The sequence below is a fragment of the Sorghum bicolor genome, chromosome 7 (assembly GCF_000003195.3).
Source record: "Sorghum bicolor cultivar BTx623 chromosome 7, Sorghum_bicolor_NCBIv3, whole genome shotgun sequence".
NCBI lineage: Eukaryota > Viridiplantae > Streptophyta > Magnoliopsida > Poales > Poaceae > Sorghum > Sorghum bicolor.
This window is the reverse complement of record NC_012876.2, coordinates 24,583,219-24,608,883: the sequence shown is the minus strand read 5'-3', so window position 1 is coordinate 24,608,883 and position 25,665 is coordinate 24,583,219.

Below are 25,665 nucleotides of genomic sequence, written 5' to 3'. Positions count from 1 at the left end.
GCTTCCCCCTCCCCCTCTCTCAAGCGCGCGGACGCGCCTCATCCCAGCCAGCGTCGGCCACGTGGCGGCCGTACGCCGGCGAGGAGCGCGCCGCGGCCGGCCACCTACACCCCCTGGTCGGGACGCCGGCTCGGGCTCCCAAGCCACTCCCTCCACTCTGTCGCGCGCCCCTCTCCCTCCTCCCTCCGCTCGCGCAGCACAGCCGCAGCGACTCCGCCGCAACGCCATCGCCGGAGCAGCTCCGCTGCTCACCGCCGGCCACCCCAGTGACCAAACCTCGACACCGAAGCCACCGGCGCATTCGCCATCGTTAGGGTAAGCTCCTGCGAGCGTTCTACCGAGGTGAGAGTCCGTCGAGCGGCGTGAATCGCTCGCCGGAGTTACCCCGAGCTCGCCGGAGTACTCCGCCGCGACGGATCTTGCGTTTCCCTGCTTCTTTTCGCTGGTTCTTGGTTGCGCTAGGTCGGTAGGCTGATGAGGAAGCTCGGAGAGACGTTTGCGCACGCTCTACCACGCCGGAGCGGCCTGGCCACGGCGAGCAGCGCCGCCGTGCCGCCATGCACGCTCGTCGGAGGTGCTCTGGCCATCCTGCGGTCAATCAGAGAGTACCGCTGGGTGTGCCTCGCTGCGGGGAGCACGTTGGTGCTCACCCCGTGGCCGGAGACCTCACCGCCGGCGAGATCTGCTCGTCGGAGGTGTGCTCCCTCTCGGTCTCGCTGACCAGTGGGGTCAGAGGCCCACTGTCAGTCGCAGGGGGACCGTGTTGGGTGTAGATCTGGGTGTCCCTAGCGTTTTCGATCCCGATTTCGATTTGATTTTCAGAAAAGGTTTTCCAGAAAATGATTTAAAACTTGTAAAATTCATATCTTGAGTTCTACAGCTCCAAATTGGATGAAATAAATTCTGGTGTACTCTATATTTTCAGATCTACAGCTTGATGTAATTGCATGTCATGTTTGAGTAACTTTTCTGTATGAATATATTTAATCCATTTTTTTTGCTAAAGTTGGAAAATGCATGGTAACTAATATATGGTTCAGAAAAATGTGAAACTTGATTTGTTGGCTCTGCATGTATGTTAACTCACTGGGAAAAATATTGCTGTACATTATTGGTGTATAAATGAATTTATGGTAATTTAAATGCTTGCATGGCAGTGGTTTATGATTTTTAATAATTATTTGGATCATGCAATTAATGTGGAAATTTTTGTGGGTGTTTCTGATAATATTAGACAAATTGTAAAAATATGAAAGCTGTTATTTGACACTGGTATCATAGTGGAGTAATTATACTTACCTTATTAATTAATCTTGTGATTTTTGTAGCTCAAAATAAGTATCCAAAAATTATAAAAAACTTACAGTGGACCTTATGCTTGGTTGGTAGTCTCCTGTAATTTTTATGGAATTTATTGAGGAACAGAACTGCATGTAAATTTTAATGGGCCTAGAAATGAATAGAGAAAATTATGAATTGTGGTATATATAGGTTGAATAGAATAAGTTTGGGTTTGGTGTATCTTTGAAGCAACTTGTGGGTTGCTGGTCACACTTGAAAAATAATTATAAAAGAGAATGCACTAGATGTTTAATCCAATTGCTTACTCTTGGATGATGTTGACTACCTTGTAAAGAGCATGACCAATTAAATCGCCTACGCATCATGTCATGACCCTTTGGTACTTTCTCATACAAGCATCCACTCGGGCATCTCGCACTCCACTCATGAGCACACATGCATCATAAAGGCTCGCAGGAGAACGAGGTGGGACCCGAGGAGCCAGAGGAGATTCAGGAGCAGGAACCTCCGGAAGCACAGGAACCCGGAGAGGAGCTACAGGAGTGTCCGGATCACCGGCCTAGCACGTTTGAGAAAGGCAAGCCCCGGAGCATTCTAAGTCTCCCTATTCTCGCTAACTTACAGGATATATTATGCTTGTTCTATGTTATTGCATTTAAGTGATAGGAGTTGGTTGATACCGTTGATGCATTGGTACTCCTTGATATCACCCCTCACTTATCTACCTTGTCCTACGTAGATAGGCGCGGAGTCTATGCTTAGCTTGCTTAGTCCGGTAGAAGTCGGGTGATTTCCTGTCACCTACGAGATATAGGTGGATACCTACTTGTTTAAGCAGTGATTGCTTTTGGGAAAAGAATAACCAAGTGTGGAATGGAATTGGAGACCGGGCAGGGTCTTATGGTGGGTTGCCCATAGTGCCCCTGTCTGTGTCGATTAAGGACCGATCGTTGACGGCCCTCTTGTCATGTTGAACGCATGCCCCACACTTAGCTGGAAGGATAAGTCGTTCCGACCGTGAAGCCTGAACACTATCCGGGCCGGGAATCGAGCCGCCATGCGCTGTATTGGTGATGGTTGAGGAGAACGACGAGGGCGCGACGCGCAACCTTGGTATACCTTGGATACCTTGGTCGCCGGAACGGTCCTCGGGTACTGGCGGTGCCTGCCGAACCCACGACTTAGTCCTGGATAGTGTAATACGGTGATCTGTAGCTCACTTGATCAGTGAGTGTGGTTTGTGTGGGGAATACCTCGCCAGCTAGTTAGAAATCGATTCGAATCGCCATCGCTCCTGGATAGTGAGCACTTGACATGAGCTTCGTCCTCGTAGTAAGGACTATGGAACACTTGGGTTATAATGATAAAGAATTTATGAATGCTATGATGAAGTACTATCATATCCCTATACTTGCTTGTAATAGTGCAGGTACAAACCTAGATAATAGGTAATGATACTTTCAACTTGAGCAAAGTAAAAGAAGAAAGATTTATGTAGGTTATGATAGTCAAATCCTGCGGTTTTGCAAAATGGTTGTCAGCTACCCCACTATATAGCCTTCATGATCCTTGAAGAGTCTTTATTTTAAAGTTTATGACGGGTAAGTCTAGCTGAGTACCTTCTCGTACTTAGGTTTCTACTCCCATGTTGTTTTGCAGATGGTCAAATGTACTATGGTTATTGCATCCTCTGTCTGTACCCAGCCATGGGTGATGACTAGACCAAGGGCGATGGTCACTCCGTCTCCTCTTTTGCTTTTGTGGGAATGACCGAACTATGGCACTGTATCAGACTAAGTGTGTGTGTGGTATTTTCGAACTATGAAGCTTCCGCTACTTGAAGAACTTGGTTTGTAATAATTTTTAAGAACTCCGATGGATTTTACTAATGTTGTAATCTGGATGTATTGGTGGATGGCGACCGCTAAACTTATTACGATCTTGGCTGTTGTACGATGTGTGGTTTGAAATCCTTCGAGATTTCACGGACTACCGGGATTATATGGGCTTAAGTCTGATGGATTGACTATGCAAATGGTCTCCGTTAGGCTTAATCTCTTATAATTTGGTCGGTTCTGTTACAAGCGCCGCCGAGCCACCATTCACGCCGACGAGCACCCTAGAGCTTGGTAGAGTAAGGGTATCATACCTCGGTAGGTCCGCCTTGGTGAGAGGGTCACGACCGTGCCCTTGGATTCGACCGAGACCTCGCCGTCGTCGAGATTCACTGGCGACGAGCTCTCCCCTGTTTCTGTGTCACTGTCGAGTAGGTCCCGCTGACTAGTGGGTCCCTCTGTCAGCCACTAATCCCCTCTCCCCTATTTCTATTTTTGGCAGATTTAATGCTATTCTTGGAAAATTCATAACTTGAGTTAGACAGATCCAAATGGGGTGATTTCAATTTTGTGAGATCCTTGAGTTAGTCTAGTTTTTAATAAAAATATGAAACATGCCATGTTTTTAAAGAAATAAATAGATATGATTTAATCCTTGTTAAAAAGAAGATAATTATATCTTGAGATCTGTGAGTCCTATGGCCATGCAAATTTAGGAGATTGTTAGTTATGATATGATTAGGCTTTGTTAAAGTTCTCATGATTTTTTGGATGCCTGTTGGTAAAGTTATAATTATCCTTTGTTTAAATAGGAGTTCTTGTGGTATTTTTAATAAATAATGTATGACTCCTTTTAGGGTGGAACTTGCTGGGTGATGGAATCATGTGTAAACAAAGCTAAGAAAAAACTGAAATCTGTTGTTTGACACTTTTTGATAGGGTTTCACATTTATGCTTGTAATGCCATTATTAGCTTGTCATTTTTGTATCTCATAATCTGCATGTGCAAGAGCCATGAAAATTTTAAAGTAACCTTGTGGTAGCCTAGATAGCTAGCGGTAATTTTATTAGAATTTTTAGAGTAATTGTAATACATGCTCATTAATTCACCTTAATAATCAAATAAATAGAAAATTTGATAATAAAAATGAGTTTAAACCTTACCATGATGTTTTATGGTGTTTACTCACCCAAGCTTGAATTTTGCAAAATTCAAGTTTGGATGAATTTAGTTCAATGCTGTATGATGATTGGTTGGACATACCTTGTGCTTGTCATTCATCCGATCTTCTTGCTCCAATCCTAGAAAGGTTTGTGACAAGAATACCCGAAGGAAAATTCTTTTTTTTACAATTATCCTTATATGCTCAATTCACAAGGTAATATTGCAAATAATTCAAAGATCATGTTACGATCTGATCAGTGCTTGTTTTAGGACACTAAGCTTGTCCTTGGGAAACCATCAATTTATGTCGGCGAAGTGGTTTCCCCTCCAACACTGACCTATATCAAGATCAACTCAACGAGATCTCCAATATTTAATATAGACATATGCATCGACAACCGCCCTTTTAAAGTTTTTATAAATAGAAAGGATGAGGGGGTTGGAGATCTCGAATGTGGTGATGTTGGAAAAACAAATGGATTGGGAAGATGTTGCATATGAGCATAGAGTAAATGAAGTGGCTATGAAATAAATTCCATGCTCATTAATGCTTAGAGTGAAATCCATGTGGTATAGTGAAAATGATAAGGTGAGTGTGGTAAAAAAGGAAAAGAAAAAGGATACACGGATGACTTGGTTCGAAACTAGCACAGCTACCATTCCCCGGCAACGGCGCTAGAAAGCTTGTTGGGTATTTTAAACGCAAACAGAAAAATCCGCAAGTGCATGGATACCGATGTAGCTGTCACCCGGCAGTATTCCAGAGTATCGATTTTCCACAGGGAACGTGAGTGTACTAATTAAGATTCAAGATCACCCAAGGATAACTATATAATTATTTTTTTAGTGGGAAGAGGGGAAGTTTCCTGAGAGTTCTCTAATTGATCTAAGAATCAAGAATTACTTCAAAGATTATTTATTTCGGGACATCAGAACACTAACCACAGAAAGAGATGAGAAGGGGGCTAGGAAGCTCTGACTACGGTCCTACAAACACCGATCCGAACGAGGTGGAATACGTCGACCGTTCGGGCTATCACTACCCTAGGGCTACCACAACAAACCGCAGGATTGGGTGCAATTCCAGGTAATTGTGAGACTAAACACCACGTCTAATCTATTAATTACTACTCTAGCGTTATAAAGACTAGAGCACTTGATGGAAGCGGGAATCCAATAAATAACTTGAATGTAAATAAAAGTAATTAAAGAACTCAGGAATTATGAATTGAAGAACTTGGAGAACGATGAAGAACGAACCAGTTGCTGCAAAAGAATAATGTTGAGGAAGATCCGACAGATCCGGCTCCTCCTCCGCTCTCCTCTTCTCTCTCCCTGTTCTCTAGATTACAACTAGAACGAACTAGAACTAGAACTAGAGGAACTAGAACTAGATGAACTAGAACTAGATGAACTAGAACTAGATGAACTAGAACTAGAACTAGATGAACTAGAGGGATCCTCTCTACTTGGATGAAGAATTGAAACCCTAGCTTTGATTCTGTAGAAGAGGTATGCTCTCCAGGGGCCAGGGGGCCTTGCTTATATAGTCTTTTCAGATGAATCTGGGCCGTCGGATCAAACCGACATTAATCGTACGGTTTTTCTTGATCCTTTAGGTCGGTGGAGCGTGATCCACGAAACGGACTCTGATTGGGCACTGTAGCAGGGCGGCGCCCAGGAGAGTTGGGCGGGCGCCCTGTCCTTGAGCCCTCTCGGCTTCCCGTTCGTTCCTGTGGCTTCTGGAGTCTTCTAGATGATAGAAAATTGCGTGGCACATTAATATCTCTATGTAAACCTAACGTGTGGGCCTTTCCTCTGTATTTCGTGATAACCCCCTGCAGAAATAGACAAACACCAAAACTTGTGGAATTCTGTCAGAGAAAACCCTAAGTCTGGGTGTTGGTTGCATATAAGTCCTTTTCCATGATTAGTTGACGGTTAAATGTGAGCATTAAGGACCGTCAATTGGGAGTACCAGTCCAAGCGCTGGCCAGGCGGGAAACGCCGAGCCAACACCGGCGCCCGCTCGCGTGGGGCCCGGAGCCTCGACGCGGGGTGGCTCGAAGCCTGCTGGTCGAGGGACCGGTAGGCGGGTCGCCCTTCCTATGGGGTAAGATTTTCGATGTTATGATTCTCACCCTCCGATGTCTTGGCATTTTCTTGGGTAACGGCTTCTCTTACGCTTGTTCCTCTCTCCTTAGTTTGAAGCGGACGCTCGAATAGGCCCAGCCCTCGATGGCCAAGAGGCTTAAGGTGGGAGCGGCCTCCAAAGACTCAGGTTAGCAGTTTATTCCCATCATCATGGGAGTTGTGTTGTCCTTATGTCGATCATCATGGCGACTGACTTTTGCTTTCGAGTGCTTGCAGGCTCCTCTGATCCTCGGCCGTCGACTAGCGTCGAGAGCGCCCCGCCATGCCCATTGTGGCGGAGTCCACCCCACCGTCGCCGAAGCGGGTCGAGGCGCCTCGCCCCCAAGAGCAGGACGGAGCCCCCGAGCCTCCCCGATCTGGGGTCAAGGGGGATCCTATAACAATAAGTGACGGGTCGGGCGGCGACGGGCCTTCAAAGGAAGCTCGATCCATGGATGAGGAGGTCGAGGCTTCCCCTGTGGCGAAGCGGACGCCGTGGCCCATCGGGCTCCACTCCGTCGAGGAGCAGAGGAAGAGGGAGGAGGAGGAGCGCGAGCGGGAGACACGATAGCAGCTGCAGGAGGGGCAGCAGCAGCCGCAGTAGGAAGGAGAAGAAAAAGAGGAGGGGCGACGCCAGAGGGACCCCAGCTCGAGGAGCTGCTGGAGCAGGATCGGCAGCAGGAGCTGCGGGAGCTCCGGGAGCAGCAGTAGAGGAGCCAGCAGTTAGAGGAACTGCTCAAGCCACCACCTCACAGTCCGCCCCAGCCAGTGCCACCACCGCCACAAGAGCCCGAAGCCGGGGAAGAGGGTCTGCCGGTTTATGGTCCGCCGACCCCGGCGTGGCTCCGTCCGGGAGCGCCCGCTTCGATCCCTGCTGAGTCCGGGTGGGCGGATGGCATGGTGGCACTCGCTTGTATGATGCGCACCCCTGTCGACCCTCAGTCCGAGATCAAGGGCACGTTCTACAGCATCGACGGGATCGCTCCTGGATTCCTTCGAGAGCGTCGGTCGTGGGAGGACCGCATTCCCGCCGAGGAAGACAAAGCCGGGACGTCGGGCGGCGGCGGTGCCTGTGAGACCGGGACCTAGAAGATGGTGGATGATGACGGGCGGTTCCCCTCCCTTATCGACCTGTTTCTACGCCATGGGGGGTCGCTTGAGACCGTCGAAGAGCTCATCTGGGGTGTCAAGGCGCGCGCGGATCAGGAGATGGAAAACTGGTGCCCTGACCGGATCCGCATCCGAGCCTCCACCGACCCATCCGAGCCTAACATCTTTATGGACGATTGGAAGGAGGCCGAGAAGTGGGAGCATCTTGAGGTGCTTCGCCTCTGGATGAAGCATGTGGTAGGGCTCCTGTCCAACGTCGTCAACAACGGGCTCGGACCGGCTTACTTTGTAAGTATTTTTGGGCCTTAGCTATCATAGGACATTTTGGTTTTGTGTTCTTACTGTTCCACTGCTGGCTCGCATGATCTAAAAGAGACCTCCCCCATCAAGTCAAGCTTTATCCATGTGACGAGAGGCGGCTGGGAGCAATTCCCTCTCCTCAAGGACCAACTCCTGGAGTCGCAGGAGAAACTCCTCAAGGTTTACAAGGAACTTTTGGCGCTCGAGGAGGAGAAGAAGGAGAGGGAGGCCGCTCTGGCTGAAGCTCGGGAGGCCTCAAGGAAGGCGGCGGAAGAGGCTACGCTGCTAAGGGAGCGGACCGTGTCGGACGAGGAGGCTGCGTCCAAGGCCCAAGAAGAGGCCAAGTTTTATAAGGACACAGCTGCCGATCTTGACAAGGAGAAGGCCCTCCTCAAGGCTGACCTTGCCTCTGCCCGAGAGGTCTACCAAGAGATGACGGTGGAGTGTGTGAAGGGCGAGATCGCTTGGAGCACTGCAGAGGAGGCCAAGAAGAAGGCCCTCGAGGATCTTGAGGTGGAGCGGGCTCGATCTCGCAGCCTCTCTGATGACGTCGACCGTCTGAAGAGGGCGTTGTTGGAGAAAGATGGAGCCATCGCACAGGCGGGCAAGGTGATCGAAGACCTGCGGGTCGCCAACACCGACCTGGCGCGCTCCTACAAAAGGATCGAGAGGGCCAACACCGACCTTGTTGGCGAGAACACCGCTCTAGAGGAGAAAATTCATGGTTCGTTTCTACTATCATGTTTTCCTTCAAAGGCATGATTTGTGTTGCCTAGTTTCTCCGTGTTGGTCTTTATAGGGCTTAAGGACGAACTGCTCGCAGCTCAGGTCGAAGCCCGCTCTACCAAGGCTCAGCTCGAGGGGGAGGTTGCGTTGAATGGTCGGCTACGGACCGCGATAAGCGATCTGTCGGCCTCCTGGGAGCTCGAGCCTGTGGACGAGTCGAGGGAGGTGGCTCGAGGCGACGCACTGGTCGATCAGCTGTGCTACCTAGGCGCAACGCTGAGGGATCGAGTGCGGGACGCTCTTCATATCGGAGTGAAGCAGGCAATGGCGGTCGTCTGCTCAGGCTTTTCTTATGATATGGAGGTGGTGTCCCACGGCTTCGTCACCGACATCTCCAAGACCGACACGGAGAACGAGGAGAGGCTCCACGCCTTGATCGATGATGCGGAGGTCCCTGGGAAAGGTTGGCCAAGTTGTTTGAGCCGGAAGTACTTCCTCCCGAGACTAGCTCGGGCGTAGACGATGGTGGTGAGGGCCGAGACGCAGACTGAGGCCTGCGAGCCTACTTTGGGTGCTAAGGCCCCTTGTATAGTACTTATCATTCTGTGTTAAGTGATATTGTGTCTTTTAAGCGGTTTATAGATCTGTGAGTATTTGCCTGTCTTTCCGCTCGAGGTTCCTTTGTTTCCCTTTCTACCTATGTTTGTATTCCCCGTTTGGTCTTTTGTTTAAGGCGATCTCGATTGCCTCGAGGGTGAGGAAGCGAGTAGAGTTACCATAGCCCGGGGGCTTAGGAGTTCTCAGGCTCATTGTCTCTCGGCCCTTAAGGGGCTTGAGGTGCCTCTACTATTCGACCGTGCGAGGTTTACTAATAGGAAAGGAAAAAATCGCTTGGTTTTTTCGACACTTGGGGGGCACCCCCCTGCTAGCCCCCGAGGGGGTATCGACTATGATGGGTCATAGTTGGTACTCCCTTCTAACGTCGAGATTTCAACCAACGAAAAAAAGTAAATTACTCGAGGGAAAGATCTTATCGATTCATGCATTCATTCATAAGGTCTTGGTACAGAATGTACATGGGAACATAAAGCTTTGAAATTTTAGGGGTAGAATCGACGTAGCTGTTCGATGGTCCACGCGTTGGTGAAGACTGCCCCTTTTTCATCCGCTAGCTTGTATGTCCCTGGCTTTAGGACCTCGGCCACTACGTATGGGCCTTCCCAGGGCGGAGTCAGCTTGTGTTGTCCTTGGTTGCTTTGCCGCTGCCGTAGGACAAGATCGCCCATGTTCAGATCCCTCTTGCGCACATGCTTGTCGTGGTAGTGTGGAAGCTTCTGCTGGTATCTGGCGGAGTTGATGAGGGCCATGTCTCGAGCTTCCTCGAGTTGGTCGACCGCATTCTCTCGAGTCTCTTTATTTGATTGCTCGTTGTATGCTTTGAGTCGAGGGGACCCATACTCGAGGTCCGTCGGGAGCACGACCTCGGAGCCGTAGACCAAGAAGAATGGGGTGTATTTTGTGGCCCTGCTCGGTGTCGTCCTTAAGCTCCATAGGACCGAAGAGAGCTCTTCAACCCATTTCTTGCCGAATTTCTTCAAGCGGTTGTAGATTCTTGGTTTCAGCCCCTACAAAATTATGCCATTGGCACACTCGACCTGGCCGTTAGTTCGAGGGTGGGCCACTGCGGACCAGTTCACACGGATGTGATGCCGGTCACAGAAGTCCAAGAACTTTTTGCCGGTGAACTGAGTGCCGTTGTCGGTGATGATGATGTTAGGAATCCCAAACCGGTGGATGATATCGGTGAAGAAAAGGACGGCCTGCTCAGAGCGGATGTTCGTGATGGGTCGAGCCTCGATCCATTTGGAGAATTTGTCGATGGCCACCAGCAAATGGGTGTATCCCCCTGCTGCCTTCTGTAGAGGACCTACTAGGTCGAGTCCCCACACCGCAAACGGCCACGTGATGGGGATCATCTGGAGAGCGTGGGCGGGAAGATGCGTCTGCTTGGCGTAAAATTGACACCCATGGCACGAGCGCACGAGCTCGATGGCGTCAGCTACGGCCGCTGGCTAGTAGAAGCCTTGTCGAAAAGCGTTCCCTACGAGGGTCCGTGGAGCAGCGTGGTGGCCACAAGCCCCTGAGTGTAGATCCTCGAGGAGCTTTCAGCCTTCCTCTATGGTGATGCAACGCTGCAAGATTCCTGTCGAGCTTCGTCGGTATAGCTCATTGCCTTTGCCGTAGATTACGTATGACTTGGCCCGTCGAGCGATACGGCGGGCCTCGGATCGATCTTCTGGTAGCTCGCAACGAATCAGGCAGTCGAGGAACGGCGTGCGCTAGTCGAAAGGTCGACCGGGCCGCTGTTCTGTCTCCATTACCTCTGCTGCGGCTAGCAGTGCCTCGATGGCGTCGGTTTGCTGGGGGGTTTCGATGTCAGCCCCCAAGCAGTGCCTCGATGGCTCGTGGAGATCTCTCGAGAATGCGTCGAGCGAGTGAAAGCCATAGTTTGGTTTTGGATAATTGATGAAACCCTAGTACTAACCTCTATGCTAAGTGTGTGTAGACATAATGAGGTTGGTACATGCCAAGTGTTGGAGCAAGAGATGATCATGGTGATGACCACAAGGTGATCAAGTGCTCAACTTGGAAAAGAAGAAAGAGAAAAACAAAACCCTATGGAGATCAAGGCAAAGGTATTGCTTAGGGTTTTGGTTTTGGTGATCAAGACACCATAGAGGGTGTGATCACATTTAGGATAGATAGCCGTACTACAAAGAGGGGAATTCTTTGGCTAAGCGATTATCAAGTGCCACTAGGTGTCATTGTTCATGTGCATGCATTTAGAACCTAGTGAGCTAACTTAACTCCTTCAATGAAAATGATTGTGAAAATGCTAACACACGTGCACTTGTTGGTACACACGTTGTGTTGTTGGCACACTTTGAGAAGGAGGTGGAGTTTGAAGGGTAGAGAGAGGATCGGCGCTTTTCGAGAAAATGAAATGCATATTTTCTATTGCGCCGGTGGGAATTTTGGAGAAGTCTCCAGAGCGTTTCTCGCTGAGAAACACTCACCGGATGCTGGCCGTTGAGGCACCGGACGCAGAGGTTGTGCGTCCGGTGTGCTATGGTGCTAGGGTTAAGCACCGGACGGTGAGCACCGGACGCTGGGTAGCTCCTGTTCATGCGTCCTGTGCTATCTGACTTCGGTCGGAGTGTTTGACTGGAAGCACCGGACGCTCAGGGAGTGTCCGGTGGTTAGCGTCCGGTGTGCGGGCGTTTTGCGACCCTCTCTGCGCATGGGTCCGGTGAGCACCGGACGCTACCGGTGCTTAGCGTCCTGTGACCCTGCGAGTTTGCGGAGCTCTCTGCGCACGGGTCTGGTGTGCACCGGACGCGTCCGGTGCCAACTTGCTCAGCGTCCGTTGCACTGCAGGTGACTGTTAGACTCTAACACATGACTAATGTTGGAGCACCGGACGCTGGTGATGAGCGTCCAGTGACCCCGTATTTTGCCCAGTGAAAGAGCTAACGGCTCTATTTGTTTGAGGGGCTATATATACATGTTTGGCCAGCTTGGGGCTCACTCTCTTGGCATTCTAAGATACTTGACATCCTTGTGAGCCTAAGCAAACCCCTCCCACTCATCTCCTTCATAGATTATACATCTTTGTGAGATTGGGAGTGATTCCAAGTGCATTTGCTTGAGTGATTGCATCTAGTGGCACTTGGGGATCGTTCTAGCTGCGGTTTTCTTGTTACTCTTGGTGGTTGTCGCCACCTCGAAGGCTTGGAGCAGCGAAGGAGGATTGGCACGAGTTGGTGATTGTTCATGGCCATCTCCCGGTGACTGTGAGTGGTTTGTGCCTACCTCGGCGGAGAGCCAAAGGCAACATTAGTGGATTGCTCGTGTCATTGAGCTACCTCACTTGTGGGTAGGTTCTTGTGGTGTCCTTGTGAGGACAAGGTTCGTGCTACACCTCTTAGCCACCGAACCACCAAGTGTTGGTCGACACAACGGGGACGTAGCGTGCCGGCAAGCACGTGAACCTCGGGAGAAAATTGTGTGTCTCCATTGTGATTGTACTTTGGATTTCTCCCGGTGATTGGACTTCATATTATTGATTGGTTCATCCCCTCTACGTGGTGGTATAAAGTTCAAACCTTCTCTCTTACTTTCTTGCAAACTAGAGTAGCTTACATACTTGTATAGAAACTTTAGGTAGCTCTCTAGTGTAAGTAGAGACATAGCTCTTGTGTGCCAAGTGATTATATCAACTAGAATTGTTGGATAGGTAGCTTGCAAACACCCCTTTAGTGCTAGAGCAAAAAGCTTTGCTTTGTTTTTTACTAACCTCTTTCTCTAGTGAGTTTGTAGAATTTTTAAATAGTCTATTCACCCCCCTCTAGCCATATTAGGACCTTTCAAGTGGTATCGGAGCCGTGGTCACCGTTTGTGAAGGCTTAACAACCTCGGTGCTCAAATTATGGCTCAAATAGTGTTCAACCATGTTGGGGGCAAACCACCGTTCTTCTATGGCACGAGTTCTTTTGACTATTGGAAGAGAAAGATGAAAATGTATCTTGGATCAATAAATGATAGAGTGTGGGAAGTCACCGAAAATGACTTTGTGATTCTTGATCCGGCTAACCCCACCGACAATGAGAGAGCCAACAAGCAATGCAATACTATGGCTCTCAACACAATCTATAATGGCATTGATTCAAAGGTGTTTGAACAAGTCAAAGATCTTGAGAAGGCTAGTGAAGTATGGACAAGGCTAGAAGAAACATATGAGGGCACTACAATGGTAAAAAGTGCCAAGTTGTATATGCTCAAGGACAAGCTATCCAACTTCAAGATGAAGGATGATGAGTCCATACCGGAGATGTTCTATAGGCTCCAAGTCATCATCAATGATCTCAAGGGCCTAGGTGAGAAAGTGAAGGATGAGGACTTTATTCACAAGTTCTTGATGTGCTTGCCCAAGAGGTTCAAGACATTGAGAACAATCATCTTTAGAGGTGGATTGACGGGTGTATCTCCCAATGAGGTACTTGGAGATGTCATGACCGAAGATCAATACAATGACAATGATGATGATGAGGTCATGAAGAAGGATGATTATGACAAGAAGAAGAAGAGTGTACCATTCAAAGCTAGCTCTTCATCCAAGAGCAAGAACAAGGGCAAGGCCAAGAAAGAAGAATCAAGTGATGAGGAGTGCTCCAATGATGATAGTGATGATGAAGCACTAGCACTCTTTATCCGCAAGTTTGGCAAGATGATGAAGAAAAAGGGCTATCACACAAGAAAGAGAAGAGATCATTTCAAGAACAAGGAGCATGTGAGGCTATGCTACAAGTGTAAAAGCCCCAATCATATTGTGGCGGATTGTCCTTACAATAGTGACAATGATGAGCATGACAAGAAGAACAAGAAGGAGAAGAAAGAAAAGAAGGAGAAGAAGATGGTCTTCAAAAATAAGAAGAAGGGTGGATCCTATGTTGTGACATGGGATAGTGATACCTCTTCGGATGATGATTCAAGTGATGATGACAAAGCATCCAAGAAAAAGGCACTTGCTAGCATTGCTATCAACAACAAGCCATCACTCTTCGACACTCCTTCATGCTTCATGGCCAAGGGCCACAAGGTACAATATGATGAGAGTGAAAGTGAAAGTGAAAGTGAACATGAACATGATAGTGATAGTGATGATGAAAATGAATTCACTAATTAACAACTCATGGACATGTTAGAACAAGCCGATTCTCTTATTTAATCTAAAAACAAGAAGTACAAAGAATTGGCAAAGAAGTTAAAAGCTCTTGAGCAATCCTTTGATGAGCTCAATGCTAATCATAAGAGGCTAGTGGAAGCCCATGAGAAGCTTGGCAAGGCTCACACCAAGCTTGAGAAAGCTCACTCCTTGTTGTTAGAAGAGAACAAGGAAAAGGTTGTTGTATCATGTGATCTGGGCACAACATGTGACTTAATTAAAGAATCACCCAACCTACCTATTGTTGTTGCCACTAACTCTTCTTATAGGTCTTCATCCACCACCACCAACTCTACCTCTACTTCTAGTGATGGTATCACATGTGATGCTTCAATAAAGGATGAGAATGAGACTCTCAAGAGAGAAGTGGATGAGCTCACTCATGCCTTAGGCGAAGCCTATGGCGGTGAGGCCCGCTTGCTAAAGTGCTTGGGTAGCCAAAGGTTTTCTCTCAACAAAGAGGGATTAGGCTATACCCCCAAGAAGGGCAAGAAAGCCTTTGCAGGTCACAAGCCTAGCTTTGTGAAGAGCAATGGTCGGTATTGCAACAAATGCAAGCAAGTTGGGCACCTAGAGCTTAATTGCAACAAAATGAACAAGAACAAGAAAATTGCTAATGTACATTACATTCCTTTTGATTCTTGTTATGTGCTTACCAAGGGTGAGAAGGGTGTGCATGCTAAGTTTGTTGGTACACCAATTGTGGTTCCAAAGAAGAAGGCCATTTGGGTACCAAAGAGCTTAGTCACTAACCTCCAAGGACCCAAGCAAGTATGGGTACCTAAGAAACATTGATTTGTTTTGTAGGTAAACTATAAAGCCGGAGGAAGGCATTGGGTGCTTGATAGTGGGTGCACACAACACATGACCGGTGATGCAAGAATGTTCAATTCAATCAATCCAAATGATGACAATGGTGTTGATAGTATCACATTTGGTGACAATGGCAAAGGCAAGGTCAAAGGACTTGGTAAAATTGCTATATCCAATGACTTGAGCATTTCCAATGTGCTACTAGTAGAGAGCTTGAACTTCAACTTATTATCCGTAGCCCAACTTTGTGATCTTGGTTTCAAATGCATATTTGGAATTGATGATGTAGAGATCATAAGTGTAGATGGCTCTAACTTTGATATGACCACGTCCCCAAGCAAGATGTCACAAGCTTCAAGTCAAGCTACACCCAATCAAGTTTCACCTACACCGACACCAGCCCAAGTCATCGATGGACCGATTACACGTAGTCGTGCAAAGAAGCTACAACAAGAGGTTCACGCGCTACTTTGTGATATTCATTTTAATATTAATGGGAATTATATACTACCTATGTGTTGTACCTTGATTGTACTCAGGTATATAGAAGAAGAGAAGGATGAATCGAACCCTGAAGAACGGACCAGTGCAAGTTCCAGAAGAAGTCAAAAACGGACCAGTGCAAGAAATCTTCATAACTTTTTAGTCACAAAAGCTATCAAGGTCCATGAGCACTTGTTGGAAAGCTTGACGAGTCTACTTTCCAATGAATCTAGTAGCAACCAGTTTGGATACACCATATTGCCTGCATACCAGAATTAGTACAGACTGCTTAGAAGGTCAACAGTCTGTCGTGACAGAATGTTGGTACAACTTGCCAAGTAAAACTGTACCAATCTACAGAGTTTCGTGGTGCATGGCATACATTGATGGAAAGCTCTTGGAGTCTAGTTTCACAACCAAGAAACGGTTCATCATTTGGACTTCCAATAAAAGGTTATGGTCAGTTTATTGGAAACTGCTCTGGAGGCTAACAGTCACGCGAAGCCACCTCGGGAATCCATTTCGAGGGAACCTTTCACATTGCCTTCCCTCAGAAACTCTATTTCGTTTTCATACCTATCTAGCAAGGCTATTGCTAGTATAAAAACCCCCTAAGACTCATTGTAATGTCAGACTTTTGATAATTGAAATACAGAACCCCTTTGTTCAGCTGCGTGCTAACAAATTCAGAGAGTGATCTCTACCCCTTTGCTCTTGTGATTTCCTCGCGGGATTACATAGGCGGCGGCTTCATCCGCTCCCAATTGTTGCTCCTACTCCCTTCAAGGTATTCCTTGATTGATTGTGGGTTGTGTTGGTTGGTTCTTTGAGAGTGTGGTTGGGCGAATCCTCGATTCAGGTTGCCGGTTAAAGACGGTGGTTGGCTTCGAGTTTTATTTGCCAGGTTGCACTAGTTATCGCTGCTTGCAGCAAGTTATCCAACTGTTCTTCAGCTAGTTATCGGTGTTCATCCTATGTCGTGAAGATCGGGACAACGTGTCGTATCATCTGGTATCAAAGCTTTCGTTACCACGGTAGGAATTTTATCCCTAGCTACATATATATTTTTGCTTCGTCCTATCCACCAAAAAGCCAGAAAAATATATTGCTTAGACCTTTCTTTCAATCTGTTATTTTAGTGAGTTCGGTTAAGTCGCAGTCCATTAGAGTCTTTGTTTTAGTTGCTGATCATTTATCCTTCGCGTGTTCTTTGTGCCTCTTTTATATCTAAATATCCCTACAAAAAAAATCTCTATAGCCTATATCATCCTTTGTGTTAACTTTGGTCCTATCTAGCTACTGGTTGTTGTTTTATTTCTGTCTTAGTTGTGCAAGTATCATAATCTGATCCCTGTTTTTAGTTCTATATATATATATATAAAAGTGTGTCACAAAAAAGAAAAAAAAGAAAGTGCAAAAAAAAAAGTGAAGTGAAAAAAAAGTTGAGAAAGGTTCAGAGAGAAAGTCTGAAAGATTAGTTGGTTTATGTGCACAAGTGCTGAAAGTTTCATATCAAGTTCTACAACCAGTTTGCTATCTTTGTTTGGTGCAAAACTTTGGTTGGGTCTGATTGCAACACTTGCATCCCAATCATACTCCTTGTTTGCATCAATTCTGAAATTTCTTTGCGTGTGTGTGATCTATTTACACACTTCGAATCTTTTGATCAGCACTAGGCAGAGAACTTCTAGTTTGGATCGTTACTTAACTTTACAACAACTATAATTCAGATTGCATTCCTTGTGTATTACTCCCCGCCAAGCTCCACATAAAAATCATCGTAATCGGTACTCTCTGTTCTTGTATTCGCCTCGCCATCACTTTCAGTTGCCTCCAGACATTTGTTTTCCTAGTAATCTGCAGCAGAGGAATTCATAAGAGCCTTGGTGGTTAGAGAGGTGAGTTGTGAGAGTCACCAAATTTTCATATTCCACAAATACAAATTATTTGTATTCAGCTAACCTTACAGGAAGATGGGTCGAGTGGACATCAAAGATCGTGTCACCATAGCACAATTTAATAAACTCCGACAAAGCATGGAAGAAAAACAAGAGAAGTTGACACAAGATCTTCAGAATCTTTTGACTGAAATTAGAAGGCATCGTCCACCTCATGATGGTGCAAGCAACCATAGCGGAGATAGAGAAGATAGTGATGGAAGAGGAGGAGGTCAGAGGAACCGGAGGGCTGCACATGGTAGAGGAAGAAGACATAGTCAAAGAAATGATGATGAATCTGAAGATGAGGCTGATGACAACCGCTTCCAACTCAGTTTTGGTCGCCGTTGTCATAGAAGAGGCAACCATGAAGAAAGTTTTGGCAAACTGAAATTTACCATGCCAAAATTTGCTGCTGAACCATCCACGAGGAATTTCTCTAGAGGAAGCAAATCAAAAACAAAGTTTGCTGCTGAATCATCTACGGTGAAAGACTTGATAGGGTACCAATATGGATCGGTACGAGGGTGGCCCGATCTTCACGACAGTAGATCAAAAGAACAAGGATAACTTGCTGCGAATAGCGGGTAACTAGCTTTATACCTGACAAAGGTTGGATGCGACCAAGCGACGGGGAGAGAGGCACCGAAACCACGAAGACTTCGACTCGATCTCCGAACGACCGCAAATCCACAATCCGTAGCTAATCCACACAATACGGCACAGCCGAACGGAAGCCGTAGAGCACGAAGTCGTGGAACCCAGAGGATTCACTTCACAAGTCCAAGAAGAACAAGGAAGGACAAAGGTTGAGTAAGGCACTCAGCAGCGCGGCTGCAATATCATGTAGTTTATCAAATGATCAAAGGTTTATGATAGCTTAGAGGTTGGGGATATTTGTACTAGGAACAACCCTCCTAGATAGGTATGAAAACGAAATAGAGTTTCTGGGTGAAGGCAATGTGAAAGGACCCCTCGGAATGGATTCCCGACTGGCTTCGCGTGACTGTTGGCCTCTAGAGCAGTTTCTAATAAACTGACCATAACTCTTTATTGGGAAGTCCAAATGATGAACCGTTTATTGGGTGCGAAACTAGACTCGAAGAGCTTTCCAGCAAGGTATGCCATGTACCTAGAAACGTTGTATATTGGTACAGTTTTGCACGGCAACTTGTACCAACATTCTGTCACGGCAGACTGTTGACCTTCTGAGCAGTCTGTACTAATTCTGGTCTGCAGGCAATATAGGGTGTCAAAACTGGTCGGCACTAGATTCATTGGAAAGTAGACTCGACGAGCTTTCCAACAAGTCCTCATGGGCCTTCATAGCTTTTGTGATTAAAAAGTTATGAAGATTTCTTTGCACTGGTCCGTTTTTGACTTCCACTGGTCCGTTTTTGACGTGTCTTCTAGGACTTGCACTGGTTCGTTCTTCAGGGTCCGATTCATCCTTCTTTTCTTCTATATACCTGAGTACAATCAAGGTAGAACACTAAGGTAGTATATAATTCTCATTAATGTTAAAATGAATCTCACAAAGTAGCGCGTGGACCTCTTGTTGTAGCTTCTTTGCACGACTACGTGTAACCGGTCCATCGATGACTTGGGCTGGTGTCGGTGTAGGTAAAACTTGAGTGGCTGTAGCTTGACTTGGAGCTTGTGACATCTTGCTTGCTGGCATGGTCATATCATCCTCCCCCCCTTCAAAAAGAGTCGTCCTCGACTCTTCCAATCCAAAGAATGGAGAAAGGTCGGAGACATTGAAACTTGTACTCACACCATAAGTACTTGGAAGATCAATTTCATAAGCATTCTCATTGATCTTGCGAAGCACTTTGAATGGACCATCGGCTTGGGGTTGCAGCTTGCTCTTGCGTTGTTCAGGAAAGCGATCCTTGCGCAGGTGCACCCAAACCAAGTCTCCCGGTTCAAATAACATCTTCTTACGACCCTTGTTGCCGTGCTTCTCATATAACTTGGTCATCTTCTCAATGTTTGCTTTAGCTTGATCATGAAGCTTCTTGACAAATTCTGCTCGCTTGCTTGCATCAAAGTTCACACGTTCCTGCATAGGCAAAGGCAAAAGATCAATGGGAGCAGTAGGTTTGAACCCATAGACAATCTCAAATGGACAAAATTTTGTGGTCGAAAGTACTGCCCTGTTGTATGCAAACTCCACATGAGGCAAGCTTTCTTCCCACAATTTCAGATTCTACTTTAGGACAGCTCGCAGCAATGTTGATAATGTGCGGTTCACAACTTCAGTTTGTCCATCCGTTTGAGGATGACACGTTGTGGAGAACAACAGCCTTGTCCCCAGTTTTCCCCACAAGGTTTTCCAAAAGTAACTCAAAAACATGGTGTCACGATTAGACACGATGGTACGTGGCACTCCATGTAGACGCACAATTTCTCTGAAAAACAATTTAGCAATGTTTGAAGCATCATCGCTCTTATGACAGGGAATAAAGTGTGCCATTTTGCTAAATCTATCAACCACAACAAATATGGAATCCTTTCCCCTCTTGGTTCGTGGTAAACCAAGGACAAAGTCCATACAAATGTCCTCCCAAGAGACACTAGGGATAGGTAGAGGAGTGTATAAACCATGAAGATTCAAACGGGACTTAGCTTTATGGCAGGTTTCACAGCGAAGAACATGTCTCTCCACATCTCTTCTCATCTTAGGCCAAAAGAAATGGTCAGTCAGCACTTGTTCTGTTTTCTTTGCACCAAAATGGCCCATAAGTCCTCCTGCATGAGCTTCCTGCACGAGCAAAATGCGAACAGAGCAATCTGGAATGCAAAGTTTATTAGCTCGAAATAAGAAACCCTCATGCAAATGGAATTTTTCCCATCCCTTGCTGCCACAACACTTGGAATATGGTTCAGCAAAATATGAATCCTTAACATATAGTTCTTTTATACTTTCTAATCCAAGAATTTTAGTATCAAGTCGTGAAAGCAAAGTATGACGTCGAGACAAAGCATCAGCTACAATGTTATATTTCCCTTTCTTGTACTTGACAACATAAGGAAAGGACTCAATGAACTTACTCCATTTTGCATGTCTTCGGTTCAGTTTTAGTTGGGCTTTAAGATGTTTCAAAGATTCATGGTCTGAATGTATCACAAATTCTTTAGGCAAAAGGTAGTGTTGCCAAGTTTCCAAGCTTCTAACAAGAGCATATAATTCTTTATCATAAACTGAGTAATTCAGTGTTGGACCACTTAGCTTTTCACTGAAGTATGCAATCGGCCTCCTTTCTTGCATGAGAACGCCACCAATTCCTATATCACTTGCATCACATTCAATTTAAAATGTCTTACCGAAATCTGGAAGTGCAAGAAGTGGGGCTGTTGTCAACTTCATCTTCAGTTCTTCAAATGCCTTCTCTTGTGCTTCTCCCCAATTAAAAGGCACTCCTTTCTTTGTCAACTCATTGATTGGAGCAGCAATGGTGCTGAAATCTTTCACAAATCGCCGGTAGAAACCAGCAAGTCCAAGGAAGCTACGCACTTGACTTGCATTCTGTGGAGGCATCCACTCACGAACAGCTTTGATCTTATCCTCATCCACCTCCACACCATGTCCTGAAACAACAAAACCAAGAAAGTCTACCTTGTCGGTGCAAAATGTGCACTTGTCAAGGTTAGCATACAATTTTTGCTCACGTAGGACAGCAAGCACACTTTGGATATGCTCAACATGTTCATCAAGAGACTTGCTGTAAATTAATATATAATCAAAGTAAACCACAACAAACTTGCCAATGAAAGATCTAAGCACATTTCATCAATCTCATAAAGGTACTTGGTGCATTAGTCAATCCAAAGGGCATTACCAACCATTCATACAACCCAAACTTGGTTTTAAAGTTGTCTTCCACTCATCTCCTTCTCTCATTCTTATTTGGTGATAGCCACTTCTCAAGTCAATTTTAGTGAAAATTGTTGCACCACTAAGTTCATCAAGCATATCATCAAGTCTAGGAATGGGATGCCTATATCTTACTGTGATGTAATTAATAGCTCTACAGTCAACACACATTCTCCATGAACCATCTTTTTTTGGAACTAAAAGAACAGGGACTGCACAAGGTGAAAGACTTTCCTGCACATACCCTTTTCTCATCAATTCTTCCACTTGTTGCTGAATTTCTTTTGTTTCCTCCGGATTGGTGCGGTATGCAGCTCGGTTTGTAAGTGAAGCACCGGGAACAAGGTCAATTTGATGTTCAATTCCTCTCTTGGGTGGTAGCCCTGGTGGTACCTCCTCTGGAAAGACATCCTCGTATTCCTGTAACACATTAAAAATAACACTTGGCAAAGTAGAGGATAAGTTGTTAGGGGAAAGAAAATTTTTCTTGTACAGGAGTACAACGAATGTGGCGTTGGGTTCCCTCAATTCTTTTAAATCCCCTTTCCTAGCCATCATAACTAATCCCTCTTTTCCCTTTGTCTTGGTCATTTGTGGCTGTGGGGTTTTAATTGGCTTTGGAAACACTCCCTCACTATTTTTGTGGGTCACTCGCAAGTGGTTCTCGCTCTCTCGCTGTTTTCTTTTTAGATCATCATTCAAAATCTCCTCTGGTGTCAAAGGGAGCAAAGAAATTCGCTCTCCTTTGTACATGAAAACCAGCTTTTTGGTTCTTCCAAAGATCTGAGCATCACGATCATATAACCATGGTCTACCTAGTAGCAGCTGGCATGCTTGCATAGGCACCACATCACACTCCACATGATCATTATACCTCCCAATAGAGAAAGGAACTGTCACAACATGGCTCACACGCAGCGCACCATAATCATTCAGCCACTGCATCTTGTATGGATTAGGATGACGCCTTTGTTTTAGCTCCATTCTATCAACCAATTCTTGGCTAGCAATATTGTTGCAGCTGCCATTGTCAATAATAATTCTACACAACTTCTCTTTGATCATGCCTCGAGTGTGGAAAAGATTGTGTCGCTGCCCATTCTCTTCCTTTGCAGCAGTAACACTAAGCACACAAAGAGTAATAAAGCAGTTGTTATCACCTTCATCGGGTTGGATCTCATTATCATGGTTCTCATGATCCTCATCATATCTTGGACCTTCTTCCTCTCGATCACTTTCAGATTCCCATTCACCATTCTCATTCACAATCATGGTCCTCCTACTAGGACATTGTGCAGCAATATGTCCACGACCATGGCACTTGTGGCACACAATTTCTCTACTACGTGCAGAGGAAGTAGTAGCTGAGGAAACAACAGTTGGGGCTGCTACACTTGTAGCAGGTCGCTGCTGATATGCAGGGGATGATACTGTAGAAACCACCATCTTTGAAGGAGCATTAGATGAAGAGGGCCTAGCTGCAGCACCTTGGAACCGTCCCCCACCAAAAGAAGTGCTGGACTGCTGCTTGCGCCATGGGGCTGCAATAGAATGACTTGCATAAGATTTTCCACGTGTCTCTTGCTGAATTTTTCTTTCAGTACGCATAGCTTGATCAACAAGGTCTTGCAAAGTATGGTATGGAAACATCTCAACAAATCCAGCAATTTCCTCATTGAGACCACCCAAAAATCTTGCCATTTTTTACTCTGGATCCTCTCTAATTCCAGTCCACACTAACAACAGCTCCATCTCCTTATAATACTCATCAACCTATCTTTTCCCTTGCTTCAACATTTGTAACCTATTGCGAAGGTCACGCTGACAGCTTGATGGTACAAATCGCCTTCTCATCACTTGCTTCATCTCTTCCCATGTGTTGATATGTTCACGGCCCAACACAAGTTGATTCTCTTGTATCTGATTCCACCAAGTCAGAGCATAACCAGAGAACTCCACTGAAGCAAGATTGACACACCTCTGATCAGAGAGATTATGCACTCTAAAAATTTGATCACACTGCTCAGCCCACTCAAGATATGCATCTGCATCCTCTCTTGCAGTGAATTTTGGGATACTCAACTTGACACGAGCAATGCTGTCTGGTTCTTCCCTATTACGACGTCCATGATGATGCTCTCTATCTCCATGATCAGCATGCCACCGATGATAATGGCGCCGCCTATGCAGCCCATCATTTGCAAAGGGATTCTCATCAGACCCCTCTTCGTGACCAAAGTTATCAAATTCTTCATCATGAAAATGAACTCGATGGCCACGACCACGTCCATGAGCTCGCCCTCCATTTTGGCCATGATGACCAGCCCGCCTACCACCACCACGACCATCTCTGAAACGGTCATGTCCTCCATTAGAATTTTCAGCACCAGATTCATCAGATTGATGCCGAGGAGCTCTCTGCCCATACGCAGGTATGCGTGTATCAAGCATTCTCTCCATGGCCTGCAGGAGTGAGTCTGCCATTTGGCGCAACTCAGCCCGTGCAACAGGGGGTTCTTCTCCATGACGATTACCATGAATACTTGAGTTGGATCCTGTCATGTTAGCACTTAAGGCAAAATATAGTGGAATGGGTAAATTTGTGGAATCACACAACCTCACCTCTTACTTACCAATGCTCGTTCCTGTTCTCAAGGACAGTGAATTGTGCTAGTGTAGCAGCTCAACAGAAGTGATTCCGAGGTCACAAGGATTACGAGTCGAATGTCTTAGTTTCAGTTTTAGGTGGAGCTATAGGTGGCTAAACAAGGGAGGCCACGGTACTGAAAATCAAATGATTTGATGTGCTCACAAGATATAGTGTTGCTGGTATATAAATCACCAAGAATCTGAATGTGTAAACTGAATTTTCAGTGAGCAAACCGCAATACAACCGCTTTCCTCTTCTTCTACTTTTCCTGTTCTTTCTCTTTTCTTTTCTCTGTTTTTTTTCTGACTTTTTTTTGAACTCTTTTTTTATACTAACAGGTGTGCGGATAGCAAATAAAACACAACACAGTATATGTAAAGAGGGTGACTAGCAACTTTGATGAACACAAAACACAAGATAACAGTACCGTCAAAGGGCTTTAGGATTTTTTTGTGGCTTTTTTAGTGGACTATAGGTGATGAACAAATCAGTAGCAAATGATTGATATACTAAAGATAAATATGTGGATGTTTGTAAGATCTACCGTGACAACAAAAGCTTTGATACCAGTTGATAGGGTACCGATATGGATCGGTACGAGGGTGGCCCGATCTTCACGACAGTAGATCAAAAGAACAAGGATAACTTGCTGCGAACAGCGGGTAACTAGCTTTATTCCTGACAAATGTTGGATGCGACCAAGCGACGGGGAGAGAGGCACGAAAACCACGAAGACTTCGACTCGATCTCCGAACGACCGCAGAACCACAATCCGGAGCTAATCCCCACAATACGGCACAGCCGAACGGAAGCCGTAGAGCACGAAGTCGTGGAACCCACAGGATTCACTTCACAAGTCCAAGAAGAACAAGGAAGAACAAAGGTTGAGTAAGGCACTCAGCAGCGCGGCTGCAATATCATGTAGTTTATCAAATGATCAAAGGTTTATGATAGCTTAGAGGTTGGGGATATTTATACTAAGAACAACCCTCCTAGATAGGTATGAAAACGAAAAAGAGTTTCTGGGTGAAGGCAATGTGAAAGGACCCCTCGGAATGGATTCCCGATTGGCTTCGCGTGACTGTTGGCCTCTAGAGCAGTTTCCAATAAACTGACCATAACTCTTTACTGGGAAGTCCAAATGACGAACCGTTTATTGGGTGCGAAACTAGACTCGAAGAGCTTTCCAGCAAGGTATGCCATGTACCTCGAAACGTTGTATATTGGTACAGTTTTGCACGGCAACTTGTACCAACATTCTGTCACGGCAGACTGTTGACCATCTGAGCAGTCTGTACTAATTCTGGTCTGCAGGCAATATGGGGTGTCAAAACTGGTCGCCACTAGCTTCATTGGAAAGTAGACTCGACGAGCTTTGCAACAAGTCCTCATGGGCCTTCATAGCTTTTGTGATTAAAAAGTTATGAAGATTTCTTTGCACTGGTCCGTTTTTGACTTCCACTGGTCCGTTTTCGACGTGTCTTCTAGGACTTGCACTGGTTCGTTCTTCAGGGTCCGATTCATCCTTCTTTTCTTCTATATACCT